We start from the raw sequence: 18,082 nt of genomic DNA, 5'->3' as shown, positions 1-18,082 counted from the left end.
TGCCTCATCACTGTCCAGGTCCCCTGCTGGTCCTCCTCACACAAACCTTCCTGTGGCTCTCCATACTGCTTTCTTGCTCTCCTTTTCAACACTTGCAACCACTTTACAGGTTTCAGGTGTGCAGTCTCAATTCGGCTTGCCTGACCATAATCAAAGGACATGCCTGACCCTCATAATACTCGACAGGCATCTTCTTCATCCCAGTCCTGCAGTGGTGAAATTGGTGTTTGGTGTTCACTACTCCTATTCACCTCTTCCCCATCCCAGTATTGTCAGGAGTGAAAGGTGGGATAATGAAGGGAGCCTACAAAGGCTGTGGGAGGGTTATAATGATCTTTAATAGGAAAGGGGGCATACGATGTCTCTCCTATAGGTACTCCTCTCCCTCTCCCAATCCCCAAAGTCCCTCCACCCAGGTGATCCCCCCTCACTTCTCCTCCCCCAGGGTTGGGATTCAAGAGTGATGACCTTTCCCTGGCGACCTAAGCAGAGGATCCAGGGAGAGTAGGAGTGAGGTTACCCTCAGGTTTCTCACACTTCATAGTTTTGGATGCCTCCTTCCTCGGCTTTGCCAGGAAATGTGTGATGATCCTTTAACATGTGGCATTGAAAACAGGGGCACCACACAGGGGTGAACCAAAGAGCCGAGTGGTGTGAACACAAATACTGCACACATTGAGTTTTGAAGATCGAGAGACGTTTGTAACCCTAACAGGTGTTAGGTCTGAAAGGAATCTAGACACATTTTCCAATATCAACGCCTTGTAGCCCTCGTCAATTACAGCGTTCCATCTAGTACTGGAATCCATTGTCAGACTAGACGACGATATTAAAGAGTCAGATTCGCACAACTCAGATTTTCTCAAAAGAATTTGGAGCAAAACAAAACTGCTGCACATGTGAAAGAGAGGCCTTTGTCTTCAACCTTAAGGGTCTTGGAAATAAATACGATGGAATATGATCTTTTAAATCTGGCCTCTAAGTTTCCCAATTGGCCATTGTTAAGAGAATAATTCTCAATTTATTTGTTTTATTTTGATTTATTTAACATTTGTATGGTGCCTGTACAGGAGAAAGTGTTTCCAGGCACCACAAGACTAAGGGGAGAAGAGAAAAGAGGAGGATAAACAACAATAAATGGTCCTACTAGACCTTGTGACATTCATACCATGCAAGTGCAGCAACAGGAAGTGCAGGGATCGAGGGGGATCAAGGAGGGGCAGGGGGGAAGTTGGAGGGGATGAAAGATGCTGGGTAGGTGTTAGGGGGTAACAGGTGGCAATTGCTAGGTGAGGCCTGTAGGGCAAGTACTCTGGGGATGGGGTGAGGGTAAGGTAGTGCATGGAGGGGACGGGGGTGGACCAGACTCAGTAGTCTGATCAGGGAAGGGTGCCCAAAGACAAGGGCGGGGTGCTGAGGCAGACTGGTCGAGGGTGGGCCTGATCTCTGTTTGACTCAGAGGGACCAGGCAGCCAGTCGTAACAGCGGGGGGACATTAATAAGGAAAGGGGAGAGGGAAGGAGGAGGAGAAGAGGAAGGTCTTGAGAAGGTTCCAGAACTTAAGGGGATGCGTCTCAAGTCTGAGAGGGGCAGGGAGGCCATTCCAGAGGGAGGCTTCTGCCAAAGAAAGAGATCTACCCCCCACTCTAATGCTTGGAGAAGTGACTGACATGCAGAGAGTTTCACCTAAAGGACTGAAGGACTCTAGCAGGCAGTTATTTTATAATAGAAAGTTGAGAGTAGTGTGTCCCCAGGCCCCATAAAGCCTTGTGGATGATGCAGAGGGTCTTGAATTTGATCCTTGCATTCACCGGGAGCCAGTGGAGAGCTTTAAGGGCTGGAGGGATGCAGTCCCTGGTTGATGCCAAGCTAAGTCTTGCAGTCCTATTCTGGATTAGCTGAAAGAGAGGGAAGGGAGGAAAAGGCTGATTAAGGAAGAGGATGTTACAGTAGTCCAGCCTGGAGAGAACTCAGCTCCAGAGACACTGAGTTTCTGGGGAAAGGTGAGGAAAGGAAGAATGCCTTTGAGGAGGTGAAGCTGAAAGTGAGCCTTCTTGGCGAGTTCAGCAATATGAGGTGAGAAGGAGAGAGAGGAATCAATGATGACTCCATGTTTTTGCCTTACAAGTGGGTGAGGGGAGGGGGGCAGAGAGTACATGGGAAGGAAGGGAGGTACCAATGAGAAGAATTTTGGTTTTACTGGCCTTAAGACAGAGATCATTGGCAGCACACCATGCCGGAATAGCGGTCAGACAATCAGGAATAAGAGAGCAAGGCGAGGAGGAAAAGGAGGGAAGCTTAAAGGAGAGCTGAGTGTCATCTGCATAACACTGGAAGTGAGGATAGAAGGTGGAGATCAGGTGGGCAAGGGGAGCAAGGGAAATGTTAAAAAGCCATGGTGACAGGCTAGAACCCTGAGGGACACCGCAGGTAGAGCGTGAAGTAGCGGATAGAAGGACAAGTTACTTACCAACTGTAACGTTCTTTCTATTGGATGTTCCTCCCACGTATTCCTCATCCTAGATATATCCTTACCTTCAGCTTGCTGCTTCGGAATTTTTTTTTCTTCTCTCCACCAGAGGGCGCTCCTCTCGAGGCTGCGGCATCGATGTCCCTCGGCGTCATCCATCAAGCACCAACGTCATCCACTGTATAAGAGCCTCGAGCGCGCCCGTTGGCTTCAGTTCTGTTTTTTCGTAAAATGTAGTCCATGGATTTTAATTAGTGGCGTGCCTCTTTTGACCCAAGACTTAAAAGAATTTAGAGTGTAATTCACGTAAACTGTACTGTGGGGTTGGCTGGGAGGGTCGATGAGGAATACGTGGGGGGAACATCCAATCGAAAGAACGTTACAGTTGGTAAGTAACTTGTTCTTCGAATGGATTATGTCCTCCCACGTACTCCTCATCTTAGATAGACACCCAAAGCAGTTTTGTCTCGGAGGTGGGAGTACAGAATTATTCTAATTGTGTACAGAATGGAGTACAGATTTAGCAAACAGACTTCCTTGAGAAGAAGTCGAGTACAGAGAATAATGTTTTATAAAGGTATGCATGGATGACCATATGGCTGCTGCACAAATATCTTGTACAGGGACACCCCTTTTTAGTGCTGTTGAAGTTGCCATGCCCCTGGTTGAATGAGCTCTCATTCCATCAGGTGGTTCTTTCCCAGCCAATCTATAACATTCTGTTATAGCCAAAATTATCCATCTAGATAATGTTTGTTTAGTTACTGCAAGTCCCAGTTTGCGTCCAGTGTACCCCACAAAAAGTTGATCACACTGACTTACTTTTGCCAATCTTGAAATGTAGAAACTAAGAGCTCTTCTGGGATCTAGTCTATGTAGCCACTCCTCTTCTTTGCTTGCATGAGGAGGAGGGTAAAAAGTAGGTAAAGTTATTTTCTGTGACAGATGAATATCCGAAACAATTTTTGGCAAAAAAGATGGCTTAACTCTAAAAGATAGTGTGAGGAGGACCGCTAGAAAGCACCTGCAACTCACTTACCCTGCGGGCTGATGTCAATGCTACAAGGAGTATTGTTTTCAGAGTAAGGAGCCTTAGCGGACAAGAGTGTAAAAGCTCAAATGGAATACATATGAGAAATTTTAGAACTAAGTTCAAATCCCACACTGGAACCTGGAAAGGTATTGGTGGAAATACATTATTTAAACCTTTTAAGAATTGAATTATTAAAGGTATCTTGAAGTAAGATTCTTCTTCTGGAGAGCGCTTAAAAAGGGATAGCGCTGCTAAGTATCCTTTTATCGTACCAACCTAGAGCCCCAGATTAGTTAAATGTAACAGAAAAGATAAAATTTTGGGGATATTACATTGAAATGGGTCCACATTCTTTTCTCTGCACCAGTTACTGAACTTATTCCAACGACACTGATACAGAGATTTGGTTGCTGGCCTTCTGGCCGAAAGCAAAATCTCCATCACGTCATCTGGAAGATCCCAATCCTTATGTCTCAACCTATCAGAAGCCATGCATGAAGGTTGAGTGTGTTGACCTCCGGATGGAGAACATGACCTTCCTCTCGCGAGAGAAGATCCTCTCTTCTTGGAAGACGTATTGGAGGGCAGATGGACATGTCCAGAACGTCCGGGTACCACGTTCTCCTGGCCCAATCCGGGGCAATTAGGATCATGGTTTTCTTGAACTTTCTCAAACTCCTTATTACTTGAGGGATCACAGGTAATGGAGGGAATGCATACAGGAGTGGAAACTCCCAGCGCACCACAAACGCGTCCCCTAGAGCTCCTCTCGGGAGAAATTCCTTTGAGCAGTACTGCTCGCTCATCCGGTTGGTGCTGGTCGCTAACAGATCTTCTTGAGGGGTTCCCCAAAGGGCGAAGATCTCTTGAATGACTTCCTGAGCTATCTCCCACTCGTGGGAGACTGTACTCTGCCTGCTCAGAGCGTCCGCTGCTGTGTTTTGCTCTCCGGCTCGATGAATTGCTGAAAGAGAGATCCCTTCTTGTATTGCCCAGAACCAGAGCAGCATCGCCTCTCTGCACAGCGGCAGTGACCCCACTCCTCCTCTCTTGTTGAGGTAGTACATGGCCACTGTGTTGTCCATCATTATCAGAACCTTCTTCCCCCGTACAGAGGGCAGGAAGGCTTTCAGCGCTAGTCTGATTGCCCTCAACTCCGAAAGGTTGATGTGTAGTTTGGACTCCGATGGAGACCAAGGACTGCTGATTGTCAGATCGTTGGTATGGGCTCCCCACCCCATGAGTGAGGCGTCCATCACTACTGTTATCTCCGGCCATGGTTGCCAAAAAGATTCTCCTCTGAGGATATGATGTCTGCAAGCCCACTATTGTAGATCCTGTGCTACTTTGGCTGGAACCTTCAACAGATCTGACATTTTCCCTGAGAATTGGGACCATTGAGTTCTGAGAGCCCATTGAAGGGATCTCATTCTCAATCTGGCTTCTGGCACCAGAAAAATGCAGGATGCCATCAGACCGAGCAACCTGAGAAAATCAAATTTTGCTACCATCTGCAGAATGTGGTGAGCTCTCTTTTCGGGAGGCGAGGCTTTGCCCGAGCAAGTATTCGGGAGTGCTCCGATAAACTGGAGTTTCTGTGATGGTATCATGTTTGACTTTTTTAAATTCAGAGAAAACCCTAGTTTGTGAAGGAAGTGGCAAGTCTTGGTCAGATGCTCCTGGGCTTGCTCTGGGAAACGTTCTCTGATCATCAAATCATCCAGATAGGGGTAGACATAAATCCCCCATCTACTGAGACTCGCTGCCACCACCGCCATCAACTTGGTGAAAACTCTTGGGGCGGAGGTTAACCCGAATGGCAGAACTCGAAACTGATAGTGAGAATTGCCAATCACAAACCTTAGGTACTTTCTGTGCTTGAGATGGATTGGCACATGAAACTAAGCATCCTGAAGGTCCAATGATACCAACCAATCCTGGAGTTGGAGAGCCTGAAGGATCTGAGAAAGTGTGACCATCTTGAACTTGTCCTTCCTTAGGAACTTGTTCAAGTTTCTTAAGTCCAAAATGGGTCTCAGTCCTCCGTCCTTCTTTGGGATGAGGACATATGGGGAATGCCAACTCTTGTTCCTCTCCGCTACAGGTACATCTTCTATTGCACCTTTCTGTACCAGGGTTAAGACTTCCTGCAACAGGAGCGGATCCGGATGTTTGACAGAGTTGTATCCCGGGGGGTGATTCTGAGGTTTCTTTAAAAAAAGGAAGGCAGTAACCTTGGGATACTCTTTCCAGCACCCAAGCATCTGAAGTAATGCCCCGCCATTCTTCTAGATGTTGTGAGATTCTGCCTCCCGCCAGGGTCTTGTGGGATCAAAACCTCAGAGTGGTTTTGTGGCAGCTGCAGCAGCGGCTGAAGGCATAGATGCCTCTGCTGGGGCAAATCTAGAATCTTTTCCTCGCACCGAGGAAATTTTCTTTGACCTCTCTGACTGGCCTGCCCTCTTCCAATTGAGGAATAATAACGAAAAGGACAACCCCTCAAGGAAGATGAGCCTATGTAGGGGCGTTGCTGAGGTTGTCTTATAGCGGCACTGAGAGATTTTGCCGCCGCTTTGGAGGTCTGCAGCTTCTCCAAACTTTCATCTGCCTTGTTGTCAAACAACCTCGAGCCGTCAAAGGGCATATTAAGAAGCCTGGATTGCACATCCGGAGCAAAATCAGACCTTCTTAGCCACGCAAATCTACGTAGCAACGTGCTAGTTACCATGGACCTCCAACCCTGATTGAAGGCATTCTCCCGAAGCCTCCTTTCCATCCCTTAGATGGCTAGAAAGCCATCACGCTCTTCACCTTCTGGGATGTATTCAGCTTCCGCTGACATGCAGCCCCACAGGGTATATTTGAAGCTTGCCAAGATACAGGTTACATTAGTAGACTTCAAAGCCATACTGCCGGATGTAAAAATCTTCCTAGACCATGCATCCACCTTTTTATCATCCCTATCTGGAGGGATTGTAGGTTATGCAGCATTTCTTGTGGAAGTGGCTGCTTGTACTACCAGACTTTCTGGAGTTGGGTGTTTGTTCAGGTATTCCGGATCAGAATTGCAAGGTCTACATTTTGACACAATTTTTTTATTTACTGCCAGTATGGCTTCAGGGTGTTCCCATGCAGAATTAACCCTTCTCTGCAAGGCAATGTGAAAAGAGAGAATGGGGTCTTGTTGAGGTGTTCCTGATAGTATATCAGTCATGTCATCATCCTGACAGACTGGTGAACTTCTACCCCACCCCATAAATTCTGTAACTTTATTCATGAGTTTTCTGTAACCCGCATCAGCCTGCTCTGATGGGTCTGGCTTGTCAAATACGTACTCTGGAGAAGTGTCCAGACCACTTGCTGTTGTAGACATTTTTGTAGATCTGGAATTTTTGATTGAGGATTAATTAATTCCTCTGGAACAGATCTTGTGCCAAATTTAACACCAGCAGAGGTGACTTCTTCCTCTTCTGTTGATTCTCCCTCACAGATGCATGACATGGTCCTAAAAAAATCATGTCAACTCTCAGGTTGAAAAATCTTTTCTGGTAATGTGGGTATTAAAGGCTTGGGCGTCGACGTAAACGTTGATGGCGCCGATGACGTAATCACAGCCTTCGACATAATCGAGGGAACCTTCGATGATCTCGATGTAATCATCGAGGGAGTTCCGGAAACTGTCGAAGGAGCTTTCAAAGTTATCGATCGTGAACTCGGCGTAGCTTACTTTGAAGGAGTTGTCGACTCGAGGGCCTTCGAAGTCTTTGATGGCGTTGATGTTGACTTTGATGGCGTATGATGTTTCAACGCCATTTTGTTTCCCTCTACCTTCGATTTATGCACCAAAAGGTCTTTTTCATGAGGTGATTGAGAAGAGTCCCTCCATGACACCCTCGATGACTTTTTATCAGCTTTTCTTGCTTTGGACCTTCCTCTGTCACGTTTTTCGTGAGTAGGGGCATGGTCTCCTTTAGCCTTTTTTGAGGGTTTCTAAGCCACGTTCTCAAAAATGTTTAGCATGGAAACTCAAAAGGCTTCCCATTTACTAGGGGAGTCATGCTTTGATGGGCATGCTATCACCTCCTCCGAAGACGTCGAGGAGGATGAGGGAGATCGATGCCGTCTTTTCTTTGTCTTTTTTGATGACAAAGAAGACTTTATCGATCTACTCCTCGACCTATGTTTTTTACGATACGTTTTTGAAGACTCAGCTGAGTCTTTCCCCTTCGAAGTAGGCTTCGATGAACCCTCACCCATCGCAGTTTATCTCTACGTTCTTTTAAGGCCTTATGGGTCATCGACTGGCACCAACCACAGTCTTCAATTCGGTGGTCGGAACCGAGGCACCAAAGACAATTTGTGCGTGGATCAGTCAAAGACATTTTCTTTCAACATTTCAGGCATTTTTTAAATCCCGTCTTCGGGGGGGAAGGGTTCGAAGCGAAGCTAACGAGAAAAACGGAACTGAAGCCAATGGGCACGCTCGAGGCTCTTATACAGTGGAAGACGTCGGTGCTCGACAGATGCCCGCCGAGGGACATCAATGCCACGGCCTCGAGAGAGCGCCCTCTGGTGGAGAGAAGAAAAACAATTCCGAAGCAGTAAGCTGAAGGTAAGGATATATCTAAGATGAGAAATACGTGGGAGGACACAATCCATTCGAAAAGGGACTATTTGAACCTGTGAGGACAACTTTGAAAGAAAAGAGGTCAGCCAAGCCAGTGCCAAGTCTGTGATCTCTAGTGCATCATGGCATCGGTTAAGGAGGGTGGCATGATTTCAGATCTCAAAGGCAAAGGACACAGGTCAAGGAGGATGTAACACTCACCTGTCTCCCATGGAGGCGCTGGCCTGGTTCGCGCTGCTGTGACCTCTTTTAAGGTGATGCGCAGGGTTCGGAAGACGGACTGGACCGGGCCCCCAAATCTGGCTTGTCTGGCTCGCAGAAGTATCCTACTGTAGGCGAAAATAGGGGATTAACTGTCTGCGGGGTAATGCAATCAGCCTCCCACTTTCCCCTCTCACCCTCCTCGAAACCCTTCTGTGATTCCTCGTAGCGTCTCACCTTAGGGTCTGGAAGGACGAGCTCTCCATCCGGCTTCTGATGCAGGGGCGCATTGGTATCCAGTTACTTCACTGGATTTTCGGATTGGTGAGAACCAAACTTGCTTGGCTTCCAGGTAAGTTTTTTTGATAAGAGGTTCCCCTTGTGTCCATGCATTAATGTACTAATGCTAGTGTCTTTTTCCCCATAGGGGCCGGGGTACGGAATGCCGGGGAACAGGCACCGACCCGAGATGAGAGGTGAAATCCTTGTAGAAATCAGGTAAGTCTTTAATGAGCGTTTTTTGGTAATGTCTTTTCATTCGCTCATTAACGCTGATGTCTCTTTTTCCCCTTAGGGGCCGGGGTCCGGAAATGCCAGGATGCGGCGCGGACCCGAAATGAAGAGGGAATGAATCAACAGATAAGTCTCAACATGGAGATTTAGCTTTCCTTATTCCCTTCTCTCTCTCACCTTTTGTTCTGGTCTTTTTCTCCCTAGGCGCTGGGGCGTGACTGCGAATCCGGATGATCGCTGCTGAACATGGAGGCGCCCAGTAAAGGTGAGTGGAATGCGGCGCTGCAGCGATCGACCCGATGAGCTTTTAAATAAAAGTCTTCCTTTTCAGGATTGTCGGCGAGATATCTCCGGGATGCGGATTTAGCAGGTAAGGACTTTTCCTTCTTCTGTTCTCTTCTTCTCTTCCTTTGCAGGTGATCCAGGATGCTGGCAGGCGTGGCAGAAGTCAGGATGCAGGAGCAGACACGGTGAGCGTCCAGCTGCTAGATGCAGAACAACGCGAAGCACGTGTGGCTGTTCGGGTGGGGTTTAAATAGCCTTGGAAGAAGTTCCAGGTATGTATCATTCCCCGACCACGCCCGGATGGTAAATTAGTCCCACAGGTAAAGTAGTTCCTTTCAGGCCTCAAGGAGGCTGGGATCCTGCAGCATGGTCTGCATCAGGTAAGTGCACCGAAGCACATCCATAATGAGCCTGGCGCCTATGGCGCCAGGACTGATGTCTTTTATGAGCCTGGCACCATAGGCGCCAGGACACTGTCCAAAGGGCCCCTATATAGGGTTGCTGGGGCCTTCCTTGGGGACTGGATGTCCGCTTTTGGGGACGCAGGGCTTGAACCGGCTCCCCGGGAGCGGGCATCATGACAGAGGATGAGAACAGAGGCAGAGTTGGAGTCGAGGTTGGAGAGCAAGTCTTCACAGGTGTTCAGGAGAGCAGTTCCCATGCACCTGGTTGATCTGAAGCCAGACTGCTGGTCGTGAAGACAGCCAACAGATTCAGTGTGACGGATTAGTTGAGAGATGGCAAGCTTCTCCAAGAGTTTGCCCAAGAAGGGGGTACTGGAGATTGGGTGATAGTTCGTCGGACAGGAAGGGTCTGCAGATGCCTTTTTTTGGAGGGGATGCACAAGGGAGTGCTTAAGAGGTGATGGGAAGGGGCAAGTGGCAAAAGAGGGATTGCAGAACTCAGCCAAAGAGGGAGTGAGAGCCGCAATATTGTCCTTGATAGTTTCAAGGTAGCAGGGAGGCATCTGTTTGGAGGAGACTTTCATAGAGAAGACAGTCTTAGTGACCTCATCAGGTGCTATGGGAGCAAAGGAGGAGAGTTGGAGCAGAGGAGAGAGAAGCTGAGGGGGCACATAGGTGCAGTTGGAGGGGGGGTGGAGGAAAGTGAGGACAGGATTTCCTGAGTTTTTGTTGAGAAGTGGGAGGCCAAGGCCATTCAGGGGGCCTGGGAGGGAAGAGGAAAGGTAGAAACTGCAGCAGGATTGCCAAGTTCCTTACAGATTTTGTAAAGTTCAGCTGTGTTATTTGTGGCCCTAGAGATACGTGGTTGGATGTGGGCATGGTTCTTGGGCTGGATGGAAAGTCTGTAACGCCTTTGGAGAAGGTGACAGGCCAGTTTGTCAGAGGATGTGCGTGATGCAGCCACTTCTGTTCCACAACTCTGTACTTGCTTTTCAGCAAGACAAGGTCGGAATCATACCAACTGGTGCACTTTGAGGCAGGCTTCATGCGGTTCCTCATGGCAGGGGCAATGGTGTCAAGGGTGTTGGCGATGGAGAGGTGAAGGTTAGAAAGTGCTGTGTCAGAGTGAGTATCAATAGCAGGGTTGCAGGGGGGAAAAGAGGCGGCAAAGGCGGCTAATGACACTGGCTTCATTGGTCGAATTTCGGAGAAGGAGGCTGTCAGTGCGGGCAGAGGCTTAGCCAGGGAACCAGGAGCTCCAGATGAGAAGAAAGGAGAGAATGGTCAGACCAAGACAGAGGTGTACGAAGAGGGTTAGAGAGAGAAAGGTCAGCAGAGATGAGTGCACCAAGAGTGTGCCTGGCTGAGTGAGTGGAGCCAGAGAGAAGAATGGTGAGGGAGAAAGAATCACAGAGGCTGCAGAAGGGTAAGGCTGCATCAGGTGAGTCAAGATAGATATTGAAGCCTGCGAGGAGAAGAACCTTAGCGGTAAAAGTCAGGAGAGAAGAGGTAAAGTCATCCCATTCGTAAAGGAAGATGGAGACCAGCCCATGAGTCCTGTAGATAGTAGCAGAGTGATAGAAAGGGTAGGAGAAATGCAACGCTTGTAGACAAGACATTCAAAGCAGGAGTAGGATTGAATAGATATGATAGAGGAAGGGATCCATTCAGGGAAAACAATGGCCACTCCGCCTCGTGGTTGGTTGGGCCTGGACCTGGAGAGAATCTTGTAGCGCTCAGAAAGAAGAGTGTCAAAAGCAGTGACATAGCTGGCATTGAACCATGTCTCGGGGATTTCCGCTGATATTGAGGTCAAGGTCTTCAAGGAGGGGACAGATGTCAGAGGAGTGCTTGACAGCGGAGTGAGAATTGAGGGTAGGTAAGGGAAACTGGTTGCCTCCTTTTAAGGTTTTCCGAGATGGGGTACAGGGACAAGGTACCATCACTGGAGGTGTGGGAGAGGCAGGAAGGGGGGGAGAAGGAGGCGTGGCAGGAGAAGGAAGGAAGTGAATGAGAGACGGTAGTCACCTGGCAAGAAGGAGGAAGTTGGGCTGAGGGGACTGGGCCATGATAGTGCCATTCAAGTAGACATTTATGATGAACCTGGATGACGGGAAGTGTGCCAAGAGGTGCCAAGAGCACTTTCCATCTGGTTCCATCCATGATGGGTGAGGAAGAGAAAGGAGAGAGGACAGAAACCATGTGGGCAGGTCATAGGTCTGGAAAAAGAACTAAAAAGAGAATGTCAGTAATCATCTGCCTGGAGATAGCATTGACAAAGGTGTCGGCAAAGGGCAGATCTGGATTTGAGACCAGGACATCCTTCTTAAGCTTATTACCAGGCTTCAAAAGAGATACAGGGGATAGGTAATAGAGTAGCAGCTAGAGTATATATGGCAGATGGAAAGCACCATAGAGATGAAGGGGTGGGGGTTGGAGGATGCCAAACGGAGGAGGAGAAGGGAGATGCACAGCGCACAAAGAACTCACCAGGCAGCCTAGCAGCCAAGCAAGCACAGATGAAGAAGGTGCTTTAAACAAGACTTGCACAAGGGTAGCAGAGTTATAAATACAGGAACTAGTTTTGACAAACATAAGAAATATCAGCAATAAGCACAGGGCCACAGTTACAAGGGGCATGGGAAGATCACAAAAGGGCAGCAGCGCACTAGAAATGCAGCCGAATGTAGTAAAAAGCAGAGTAATTTACATCTAGATTTGGCTTTCTTACAACACACCAGAATGCAAAGCCTAGATTGCAGTTAGAAAGCAGAGTAAATTACATTGAGATTACGCTTTCCTACAACACACCAGAATGTAGAGCCCAGATTGCAGGTAAAAATCAGAGTAAATTACATCTAGATTTGGCTTTCCTACAACACACCAGAATGCAAAGCCTTGATTAAGGGCCTCCCCCGAACTTTTTGAGTCCCAAAATGAGGAGCCACTGTTAACTTCCAGGCATCAAGAATCGAAGGACATTCTTATAGCAACTACAGATTTGCAATCAGTGTCTTCTCTTAGGAGCTCCAGTCATGCTCCAAAGCAAGATCCTAAAACCTTCATAAGAACAAAGGCTCAAGGAACACATTTTCAAGAAAATTTCTGAGATCGCTGACAAGAATCCAAGAAAATATTGAAGAAAATGAGTGCTTTTCACTTAATTATACTCTGGCAGGGGAGGTGGCTACAGAAAAACCTGTCTAAAAAGTCAACAAAAAGAAATTGATGAAGAAAAAAGAAGCTTATGTGGCTCAACAAAGAAATACAGATTTTCCTCAAATTTCGGAACGATCACGAAAGGAGACGACAGCTCCACAATTGAATGAAATGTGTGAGCTGCCAATGGAAAGCCATGACCAGCCGGCCAACCATGCCATCAATGTAGAAGAGCATATTGAGGTGCCAAAGACTGGGCCAACAAAATCTAACGAGATGCACCCCAGAGAAGATCAGCATGGAAGGAGGGATCACTTGGAGGCTCAAAGAGATTGGGCCCCCTGGATTCCAAAAAGTAATACTCTTGAGCTTGAGAACATTCTTTAAATTAAAGGGCCTGTACATTTAAACTGAACCAAGGTTTGATGATTTTTACAGCTATTCTGTCACTTAGATCTCTCCATTCAGGAGACACTGATTTCATAACAATCCCACCCTCCCGTTTGAATAGACTAACTGTACACTTCTACTCGAGACTGGTTGCAATACTAGTGTGGGATCAGGTTGACACTTTAAGATCAATGGACTTTGATGTAATCCATTTCCAAAACCAAGCCCAGATGGATATCTTTTTTCGTGAAAGGGTAGATCTGAAGGATCTTGGCCTTAACAAGTATCTTAAGGGCCAGAATTTGGGGATTTGGACAGCTACCTCTCTCACTTCCGTGGGATGGGGGATCCGCAAAATGAATGGATCTACGGGCGATTGGTCTTGGCTATTAAGGCTATCTGTAAGAATCTCCAGCCTCAAGGAATCCAACAAAATCTTTAAATGTTGTATCTTGGAATTGTTGTGGATTCAACAGATTTACGAGAACTATCCAATCCAGAATCCCTGTTACATAGTTATGACAAATATATGATCCAAGAAACATGGTCTCTCTGCCCGTTTTTGTTAATGGATAACAGAATTGTTCTCATTTAGCTAAAATGTAAGGTTTAGGGAGACTTAGTGGGGGTCTGTCAATCCTTATTGACATAGTCTGGGTCTTGAGGCCTCCTTGTTTAAAGACTATTTTTTCAGGATTTTAGCAATTGGGATTAACATACCTATAATCAATATGGAAATCCTGCTCCTGAATTAATACTGGAATACGGCCAAAATGACACTCAATAAATATAAGGAAGAATTGTCACTTATTTTAAAGCGTTGGCTGGGTTCAGGTCAAGCCCCAAATTTCATAGCAGGAGGGGATTTTAATGCCGAATGTGCAGTTGCATTTACAATCTAAAAGGCACACCTTCAAAAAAAGTTAATACAGAGTCTAGGCAGTGGGAGGAATCTTGGTGTGAATTCTTTGGCATCTGGGATTGTTTTCTAGTGGTGACCAAGGGAGAGGATTTTTCGAAGAACATTCTATGTGTGGTCTAGGGGTATATTAACCTCATGGATAGACCATATTTTTGTGTCCTCGTCTCTAGTCTCCCATTGTACGGCATTAGCTATTCTTGAATTGCACTCTAGTGATCATCGACCCCTATCAATTAGACTGACTTTTGCACTAAAAAAGTTAGAATTTCGACCCTGGTTCCCTTTTCTAGAAATAGGCATTAACGGGTCATGGGTGAGATGGTATACCTCCCTACTTATTAGATTCACTCAACAAATAAGGGAGGTTGCAGGAAGATCTATCAGCCAGAATGTTTTCTCATGCAGTAATATTAATATTACTGTGGCTGAGTGTCTGGCATAAGTGACATCGAGGGGTCCAGTATTCAATCAGAATAATCATTACATCAGTATGATTCTAGAGTGGCAAAAGCAAAACAAAATCTAAAATCTTCAGCTCTGTAACCTTCATTACTGTAATTTATCAGAGAAAGACAATCTATTTGAAAAACAGAAAATTAGGCAGCGATATAGAAACGATGACAAAACTATGAAGTTCCAATTGCGTGTAAAAGATGGCCAATTGGATGTCAAGCATTTAGTAAAACAAGATATAACCTAATTTTAAACTTACTACTAAAACTGTTGTGATAGAGGTGGTGGTGGCGGAAGTATCCATAATAAGTGAGAATACTTGGACAACATATTATGCTACTACTTTCAAAGATCTAGGGATGGGTGGGATGCCTGATCTACCTAGTGATATATCGCAGGCTAACTAATGGACAGCATTTACCCAGAAGACCTTGAACTTCTTATCAAGAAAAGTAAAGGCTCAAGGGCCCCGGGCCCTGACAATCTAGCCCCTATTACATTAAAGCAAGATCCAGTCTTCTGGGCATCCATTTTAGTAAAGCTGTTTAGAGAAATCCTGGAAACAGGAGTGAAGCCCCCTTCATGAAGTGCGGCATATATTCTTCCCATATATAACAAAAGGGTGATATGTCTAATCCATCCAACTATAGACCCATTGCCCTTTTAGATGACACAAGTAAAATCTTTGCTCCCGTGGTCTTGAAGGAGTTTGTGATGTGGGTGACCAAACTAAATATCTTGGTTCCCAGTCAGATGGGTTTAAGGCAAAATGTGGGAACCACTCTGAATGAAGCTATCCTTTCACATATTCATGCTGCGGTGGCTGCGAGGTCTATTGGCACAGTTTATATGTCCTCCTCAGACCTCTGTAGTGCCTTTGACACAGTTAGTAGACTGATTATTTGGCACAAATTGATAAAGAAGAGGGTGCCTCCTCCTCTGATAAAATTGTTATTTTTGCTGCACCATAATGCACCTGTGAAGATTAGGCTTTCGAAAGAAGGATACCTGTCCTGCCCTATCACCACCACGTTGGGCCTGAGACAGGTATGTTTGCTCCCCGCACATATCAAAATATATGTTGAACCACATGCAAAAAAAGTAGTTAATGAACATAAATACAGCACTGCACAAGGAAACCATTAAAGGGCTTGCAACGTGTTTTAAAATAAGACGTTACCAATGCAACACCCAATCACACAGACACACCACTACAGAAACACACCCAAGCCTGCCCCACCATATTATATGGGGTCAACCACACAAAAACGTACCAACCTCCAAATTCATGATTCCTCACAGGCATGCAGCAACCACAGCGGCCACAATAGAACATACGTTTTACTTTCAAACCAACAAAACACTAATGGGCATACATGCGCACACACACACACACACCCCAATACAGCGAATACAAATCTTACATGAAAACATACTGCTTTCTCTGTTTGTTTCACAGTATGTTTAGCAGGTGGGGCCTGTTAAGCAAAGTTTGTATGGTACCCTTTGGGACCACTACACACAACTAGGACTGCAGGTGTAAGCAACACCAAGCTTTGGTATAAGTCTGTACCACACAGTTTTTGGTAGCGAGCTGAGCAGCCAGGTTTATCTCAAGAGGGAATGTGAGCTTGTAAGGATGTTACACAGAGGTCTACAATCACAAGTATTCAGATAGACACTTAAACTCAAGGTTTCTTGGTAAAACACTTCTTCATTTATTTACACAGTCAGTTAGAAAACATTCACTAAAAGGAGACAATCAATATCACACAAAAATATACTACAATACTTCACACTAACCGATTCTGAAACATTTACACTACTTTGAAGGAGGAGCAAAATGGCATTAAGAGCAGTTGAAGTAAGAGCAAAAAGGCATAAATTACTAAAACGAATATCAGAGTTACCCTTAAACAGTGCAAATAGTTTGAGTTCACCAGAGGAGTTGATTCAATGCAATAGGTAGGCCAAAGCCAATGGGCTAGTGTCTTGTATAGGTAACAACGGTTCTGGTATTTAAACGGAAGTCTTTGCCACGTTTCTCGGAAGTAGTTCACGGAAGAAAGATTCATTTGTCTGGTCACAAGCTGACTAGGCCTGCAAGTTGCCAAAGTTTTACGCACTTTCACAGTGAGAGGTAAGTTCTCTCGGTCGGGTTTTCACCGTACCTTATATTGAACAAAAAGATGCAGCTGAAGATGTCTGTTCCTGGCAGTTCCTGCAGATCTCACTGATCCTGAGCCTCAGTCTTGGGGACAAGAGGGAGGACATTGGGGACTCCTGCACTGCACAGGGACTGGTCACAAACCTGGCAAACTGGCAAATCTTCCATTCCGGGAGCTGTCTTAAAGCGCACAAGCTGGTGTCCTTCTCCCTGGTTATTCGGTTTCCTGCAGCACTCTGAGGAAAATACAACCAGCTCCGAGAATGTTGTCCACGTGGCTTAAGAGTTGATTGGTCCTACCAACTCAAAGAAAGAAGTCGTCCTTAAAGGGCTTCTCTGTCGAGGTGAACTTGGCGATTCGGACCTGCAGCAGGGCACCAACGGGCAAACCAACGGTCCAGTAGTTGCAGCAGTCGTCCTCTTCCAGCTCGTCTTCGGTTCTTTCATTCCAGTGTCGACTCTGCCTTTCAGTCCAAGAGACTTGCCTTTAAACAGTTTTCCCCCATTCATTCCAGCCTAGCTGCCACTCACCGAGCAGGGTGGCTGTCCTTGCCGGACAGTCAGCCAGCCAATCACGCCAGAGTGCATTTGGGTCTCCTAGGAGATTAAGAACAGGGAGTTTCAGACACCTCCCTCACTTCCGGCCCACCCCAGACACTCGGGCGCCAGAGGCGGTCTTCAGTCCTGAAGACCGCCAAAGGCGTAGAAACAAAGGGACCAAACCTAGTTTGGCGTGCAGAGACAAACTCCAGAAGGACCTTTCCAAAACGAAATGGTGAAAAAAGAAGACTGGGACCTGTTTAAACAAATGGGGCTCAGACGCCATCTTGAAAAACATGGCTCGGCGATTTTTAGCTACCTGTGTTCGCGGTCGAGAAAAATCATCGTAGTTCTTTGTAAAACCACTGCCACTAGCCATTTTGATAGAAAAGGGTAGCATTTGACTGCTACATGAGTTTCCAGACATAGGGGATACTAGGTAACCACTCCAGCACTCTACTGTAAGATAGTGTGTGCTGGGTCTAGGAATTTAAAAAGACTATTAAAGTCAATTTAACTTCCCATTCTCTGGGAAACAGTAGTTTATCCCAGAGAAGGTATTTAAACCTTGTAACAGCCTAAAAAGCGTCCCTGTGTCACTGCACTGAGGGTGCTGTTTGACACACATGAAAAGATGATGCCTATGGAGTTGTCTAAAACTCCATAACCAAAGAAAACACAAGAGTAAAACACACAGAATTAAACGTTCAAAGTCCCGAAGTTTAGCAAAAGAGCTGGAGGGCTCTAAGGTGGGAGAAATTGGCACAGTTATGAAAATTCTCCCTAACACTCATCCCCCCCAGACTAAGGAACAGAAAGGAGGTTCTAATCCCCACCAGGATGGATCTCTTGTTGCAGGTCGGTCAAATGGCCTGCTGAGTTCACCAGCAACCTTTTGTAACCCTTGCTATGACACTT

This window comes from Ambystoma mexicanum, chromosome 14 (genome assembly GCF_040938575.1).
Source record: "Ambystoma mexicanum isolate Mex_15411 chromosome 14, UKY_AmexF1_1, whole genome shotgun sequence".
Classification (NCBI taxonomy): Eukaryota; Metazoa; Chordata; class Amphibia; order Caudata; family Ambystomatidae; genus Ambystoma; species Ambystoma mexicanum.
This window is presented reverse-complemented; position numbering follows the sequence as displayed.